Genomic DNA, 7080 nt, shown 5'->3' with positions numbered 1-7080 from the left:
TACTAGCTGTTAAGAGGATCTTTAGATACCTTAAGGACACTCCTAGTTTAGGACTTTGGTATCCTAGAGACTCTAGCTTTAGCTTGTATGCCTTTTCTGATGCGGATTATGGAGGATGTAAATTAGATAGGAAAAACACCTCCGGTACTTTCCAATTCCTTGGAAATATGATGATTTTTTGGTTTCCAAAGAAACAAAATTGTGTAGCATTATCTACCACTGAAGCGGAATACATTTCAGCTGGTAGTTGTTGTGTACAAGTTTTATGGATGAAACAACAACTTTTTGACTATGGAATTGAAGTAGGTACCATTCCTATCAAGTGTGACAATACTAGTGCTATTTGTCTCACTAAAAATCCCATCCAACACTCTAGAACTAAGCATATGAAATTAGACATCAGTTCATTAGATACCATGTCACTAAGGAAGATGTAGTTCTAGAATTCGTTGATACTTTGCACCAATTAGCGGATATCTTTACAAAGCCTTTAGACAAGGAAAGAATTTGGAAACTTAGAAGAGAATTAGGTTTAACTGACCTATCTTCACTTAGTGTTTAAAATATTTTTAGCACATTTAAGAATAAGTGAAAAATGCTTATAATAATAATTTTTGATTGCATTCTTTGCTATTAGTTAGGGGAGTTTATGTTCTTTGGTGAAAATTAACTTTATGTTCAAATATAGCTTAAGGATTAATTTGATTGATTGAACATGATTAATTTTCAATATATGAGTTGCTAATACGACTAGAACTAATTAATTTAGCATTTTGAGTGTTTTAAACAGATTTTTGATCTTTTTGTGCATAAGGTATCGATACCCCTGAGAATGGTATCGATACCCCCTTTGAATAAGTATCGATACCCCTGCAATAGGTATCGATACCTCCCTTGAATGGGTATCGATACCCCCTAATGGTACAATACCCTCTTTGGGTTTTGTTTTTAAACAACCCCAAAATCCTCATTCTCTCAAACCCTCTCTTCTTTAAGCCTTGCCGTCGTTTCCTCTCTCATTCTCCCTAAATCACTACTTTGCTTCAAAACATCAAATCTTAGTTGAAATTCGGTTGCATATCATCTCCCAATCTGCTTCAATCATTGATTTGTGCAAACAACATCAAATTCCACTCAATCCAAAATTTTTAAGGTATTTTTAAAAAACTTTTATCTTTTAAAATTTTGAATTAGTTCTAGGTTGAAATAATTATCGGGAATTGATCATATGTTATTTCTAAACTAGATTCTACAACTAATTTCATCAAAAACACAATATTTTTTAATCTTTCAAAATTTTGAAACTTTCTTATTATTTTCGAAAAACATGAGTTTAATTGATGTTTTTGATTCAATTATGTTATTTTTATGAAAATCATATATATTATGTTTCTCAAACGTTATTTTCAAAATAGTTTTCAAAACTTTGCCCATTAGGATTGTTTTAGAGAACCTTAAAATATTGAGGACTCATTTGAGTTTTGGGATTGATATATATTTGCATACATATGTTTTCAAAATTGCAGGTTACCTATTCTATTCCGATTTCATAAGCCATGTCTCACAAACGACCTAGGTCATCCTCTAGTCGATCAAACCGACCTCAAAACCCACCTCCAAATCCAAACCCTCCTATTCTCCTCAAATTCCTGATTTGCTTATGACTATAGGTAATTCGTGTTTTAATGAATTTGGACGTAGGCAAGATCTCTACTATAGGATTTCTCATTACTTTGAGTCATATAAAATTCGCGAATAACGCATCCCGTCCCTTCAAGCCATGGTAGATATGAACTTTAGATATCTACCTACCCTATTAGATTGAAAATTTGATAAACTCTATCAACTCGAACCAATTGTTTATGAACAACTCGTTCAAATTTTCTATTCCAATGTCGTTTGCTTTCAAAATCGATAACAAACCGCAACCATAGGGATTCGGTCCTATCTTATAGGCCAATTCATTCACCTTGATTCTCAGTATATAACACATGCTTTTAGTTTAGATGATAATGGATTATGTGATGAAAAACAAATCGTAGGTTCCCGTTACAAGGTTAAATCGAGTGTGAGTATCTTAGATCATCATGATCGATTTCTTCATCTTATGATCTCTTGGTGGTTTAGACCATCCGGAGGAAAATACTCCACTCTTAGAGCGTTAGATTTGAGGTGGATACATTGTATCCATAATAATATGAAAATTAACCTTCCTCATATCATTTTCTCTGTTCTCGTTGACACCGTGAATCTCATTCCTAATAAGAAAACTTGTCCAAGTCTATTTTACAATTGTCTTCTAAGTAACTTGTTTAAGAAAGCCGAGCTTAGGGTACAACTTGACGTAGCCATCCCTCTCAAAAACCAAATCAATCTTCTTTCCTTAACGAGATCGGGATGGATAAAGGATAAGGAGACCGGTGAATGGATTCGATCTTCTGAGGAAACTCCGGGAGCTAGTTCTTCACGCACTCTACCGGGAGCGGACGATGATCTAGAGTTTCAACAATTAATGCAAGATATTGACGAAGCCAAAGACGAGCCGGAGCAGCCCGAAGAACCAACACCACAAGACGATCAAGTGCCTCCATATTTTCGTTCATTTTTGGAGACATTTGATCTACGGTTTGCTTCCATCGATTTCCATTTAACTGCAAACACTGAAGCGATGAATCGTCGCTTAGACACTTTGGAAGCTCAACAGATGGAGTTTCAAAGGGAAATGCTTGCACGTATGGATGCTCTTTCTCTTGAGATGCAAGCACGTTTTCCTCCTCCTCCCGATCCTTCTATGGACGAGTAAACCTTGCTTTGCTTTAGTTGCCTAGGATTGAATTTCAAACTTATTGCTTTTATCATTTTGATGTTTTTGTGGATGTTTAAGTTTGCTTTAAATGGTTTGAATTTGTTTTGGATAGTAATTATTGGTTTGAATATGTTTATTTAAATATTGAACTTAAAAGTCTGTTAATTTTGCATCATTTAGAATATATGACCAATTTCCATTGCACATTTATTTATGAATATTGATTATGGAATTAATGACTAACCTTTCTCTTGATTTTGATCTTAGCAGCTTAAGCTTTATCTAATTAAAATCAATTGGCAAAAACTTGTTTTCTAAAGTTTTTAAAGTCTTCTTTTTATTTAACAAAAAGGGAGAGAAGTTAAAGTGTTTTAAAGGAGAGAAGTGTTAGAGTAAGGGAGAGTAATTTTTCAAATTTGATTTCAATTTTTTTTTTAAATTAGAAAATCTTAAAATTACTAAAATGTTTTGTTATATCAAAAAGGGGGAGATTGTTGAAAACATTTTGATGTTTCGATATAACAAATTAAGTGTTAATTAATTTTAATATTTTCTTGAATTATATATTCGATTAAATTATTCGAATAAGAAAATTATTACTCCAAGTTTTCAAAAGTCTATTTCAATCCTTACTCAAGTGTAAAATTAAGTTTCAATCTTAAAATATTTTTGAAACAATTTTTACAAAGTATTTTGAGCCATATTCGAGCCAAAAATAAAAATTATTTAGTATGGTATCGATACCCCCTATAGGGTACCGATACCCCTGTGAACACTTTGGTTCCGAGAAATAACAGAATATTCAAAAGGTACCGATACCCCCATAAGTATCGATACCCCCATGCAATGGTATCGATACCCCTCAGATGGTACCGATACCCTAAGGCATATAACGGTCGAAATATTTGAATTTTACACTATAGGTACCGATACCCTATGAAGGGGTACCGATACCCCCCACGCTCCAAGCTGTTTTATTAATTATTTTCACACTTAAACGGCTCCATTGACTCCACTAATCATTCCCAACGTACAGAATCAATTGAGGGAGTATTTAAACAAGTTATGAAGCCTTTGATCAACAAGAAATCATAGAGAAACAAGAGAGAAAGCATCAAACACCAAGTTTGTTCAATTCAAGCCAATTTTCCTTTCAATATTCATTTTGCTTTCAAGAACACCATTTGTGCTCATTTGTAATTATTCTTGAGTGTTCTTTTCTTGTTCTAGAATTGTGCAAACATCTTATCTTGTGAGGATTTCCTTGTAAGTTTGTAAATTTGTGTATTTCTCTTTGAAAAAGAGTGTGCTCAAGAATTGAGGTATAATTCTTGAGGGAATTGTAAGGTTACTCATTATCCTCAAAAGAAAGAACAAATTAATGAATTTGTTGGAAAATCCTTAATGTGGATAGCTAAGGTAGTGGACGTAGACTTTGGTTGAGAAAGTCGAACCACTCTAAATCACTGTGCAATTACTTTCAATTTTCTGCAAAAGCTTCCACCAAAATTTTAATTGCCAATTCACCCCCTCTTGGCCGATTCCATCGATCAATTAACTCAACAGTTTAAGAAATTATTTTGACAAAAATAATAATAATTTGGGCACTCAAAAGTAGAAAAGCCCTAATTTAGAGAATTTTTTCACTTTAAGCCAAAGGAAAAAAATCTTTAAAAAAAAACATAATAGTTATCATCATTACAGTGAGAATCATCCAATATTATCGTCATTATCATTGCATAATTATCGTAACATCAAACACTTTTTTTCTTTCATATCTAGAAAGTGTATTATAAGGGATAACCCTACGATTACTTCGTTGGTGAATGCAGTCTGCACTAATAACTATATATATATAATAGCATAAACATATTTATAGCTATAAAAAACTACCGTCTCAAGCTCTCCACTATGTAATCCGTGTATAAATCCCTATATAACAGCACGTTGAGACGCAATTAAAATCACAGACAAAATGAATCAAACTACAGAGGATTAATCAGTGAAATTTTGTTGCAAATTCCAAAGGGATTAGAGATAGGAAACTATCACTTACATGGAATGCTTGATGACCTCATACGCAGTGGTGGCGGGCAGAAGTCATTCACAGCGACTTCCTTGTTCTCATTCACAGCGACTTCCTTGTTCTCATTCTTTTTGTCTGAAAAACATTTACCAAGGCAAAAGAAGGTTATAAATGCAATTTACACCGACTGCTTTTCCGTTAGAATTAAACTTTCAGTCTTCAAAGAAGCGGCGAATCTCAGCTAAACGGTGAGGTGGAAGTTCCTTGATATCATTGTAGTGACGATACTCAGGATCATCAGCCCAAACGGCAATGATCTTGTCATCTTTCTCACCCTGCACTCACGGTTTCTCTTAAGCAGTATACAAAATCAAGAGTGGTTCTAATCAGTGGTTAATGTATACCTGATCAGCATCAGACCTATAGCTTTAGCCCGAAGAAAGCACCCCGGAAGAACTGGCTCCTGCAAGTATTTCCATGGTGTATTGCAGCGAAAGTTTTAAACCCTTTGAATACGCACTATATTTTAAGGATAAATATAGTAGGACAGGTCTGGGCATTGACAGGTGTATGGCAAAAATAATTTCAGTAATTTAGTGAATGATTTCACTATATGGACTATGTTACGATCTCAAAGTGCACTGGAAAAAGCAAACTGGCATGAGACAATTTAAGACCATGAAACTGATGTGGATAGCGCCGTGGCATTAGATCGAGGTGAGTAAAAAAAATTTCGAGTTATTCGAGTTGATGAGTTCTATTTTATAACTCAAACTTTATTTGAAAATTTTCAAATCAAGTCGAGTTTATAATATTATAATATTATTTGATTTCAATTTAAACAGTTTTCTATAACCATATAAATACATATATATTTCTTCACATTTTTTCATATGTGATATATACATATATCATACAGAACTGAGAACTTGACTCAAACTTAAAAAAAATCCTATAAGTACTAAAAATTTTGAGTTATTCAAGTTCTATTTTATTACTCGACTTAAATTTGAAATTCTTGAATTGAGTCGAGTTTGAGTTTATAGAATAATGAATCAAATTGAGAAGATCTATTTTTCAAGTCGAGTCGAGTTTTACTTACCCTAAATATGAATGCCTTTATTGGAAAGCAATATAAGAGAAAGCAATAAATATTTGAAGGGCAGCAAATTAGAGTTTTATTTGTTTCCTCCATTACATTAGATTTTTATTTCCCTTGTAATTTTAGTCTTGCTAGTCAAGATCCTATATGTTTAGGAACTTTTATTTTATGTGCATTAGGACTTTTTCCTTTGTCATTAAAGGCCTATCAAAGGCTGCCAATATTGAATAAACGAACTAAGCAATTACTCTATCATAAATGTTATGGATTCGGTCAAGGACGAATATGCCTCTCTGATTAATCCTAGATCACAGCAGGAAATCTTTCACGTCTAAACGTGTGACCAGATTCTACACCAAGGCTCATTACAGAAACATGTCATGAGATCATGCATTAAACTATGATATTTTCGAAAAAAAAATGAGAACCAAACAACATACCTGCATTATGATCAGTATATCCAAGGGATCTGCATCTTCACAAAGTGTACGAGGGATGAAACCGTAGTTGTGAGGATACACAACTGATGAATAAAGGATACGATCAACCTGCAAATTTATGCACCTTTCATCAGCAACCAATTAAGATAGGTATCGCAACTTCTGCAAGTACATGTAGGTAGCACTTTGTAATTACCTTAATCAAGCCAGTGTTTTTGTCAAGCTCATATTTCACCTTGCCCCCTTTCCCAATTTCAACCACCTGAAAACATTAACCGCATCTTCAATTGTCAATAATATACTAGTAAGAACACTTAAATGTTGATTCTTCATTCCATTTCTCAAATAAAGGAATTGCACAAATATTGATTCTTCATTCCATGTCTCAAATAAATCCCAAGGATGATTAATGATAAGTAACATGGACGTGTCAAAAGATCTAAAAAGCCAAATGTTTATACGAAATGTGCCAGGGACAATCAATCGGTTTACATTTTTGTTGGAATGTCTAAAGCATCTTATCCCATCCCAGACATGCTATTAAAAATGTAATAATCAGGAAGAAGGTAAAGTTCAGTATACTAACGCAGTTAAAAACAGTAGGAGCTGCCTATAATAGAAATTATAAATAATAGGAAAAGGTATAATACTAATAAATTTTACAACAAATCAATTAGAAAACCCAAAACTATACACAGCTAAAGCT

The 7080-nt window shown here is 33.3% G+C and overlaps 1 pseudogene; it reads right to left on the bottom strand.

The window, feature by feature from the left end:
* Nucleotides 1-4657: 4657 nt before the first annotated feature.
* LOC120188250 lies at nucleotides 4658-6797 on the bottom strand (annotated as a pseudogene).
* Between the last annotated feature and the right edge of the window lie 283 nt (nucleotides 6798-7080).

Source organism: Hibiscus syriacus, unplaced genomic scaffold (genome assembly GCF_006381635.1).
Source record: "Hibiscus syriacus cultivar Baekdansim isolate YM2019G1 unplaced genomic scaffold, ASM638163v2 tig00116939_pilon, whole genome shotgun sequence".
In the NCBI taxonomy this organism is placed as follows: Eukaryota; Viridiplantae; Streptophyta; class Magnoliopsida; order Malvales; family Malvaceae; genus Hibiscus; species Hibiscus syriacus.
This window is presented reverse-complemented; position numbering and strand designations above follow the sequence as displayed.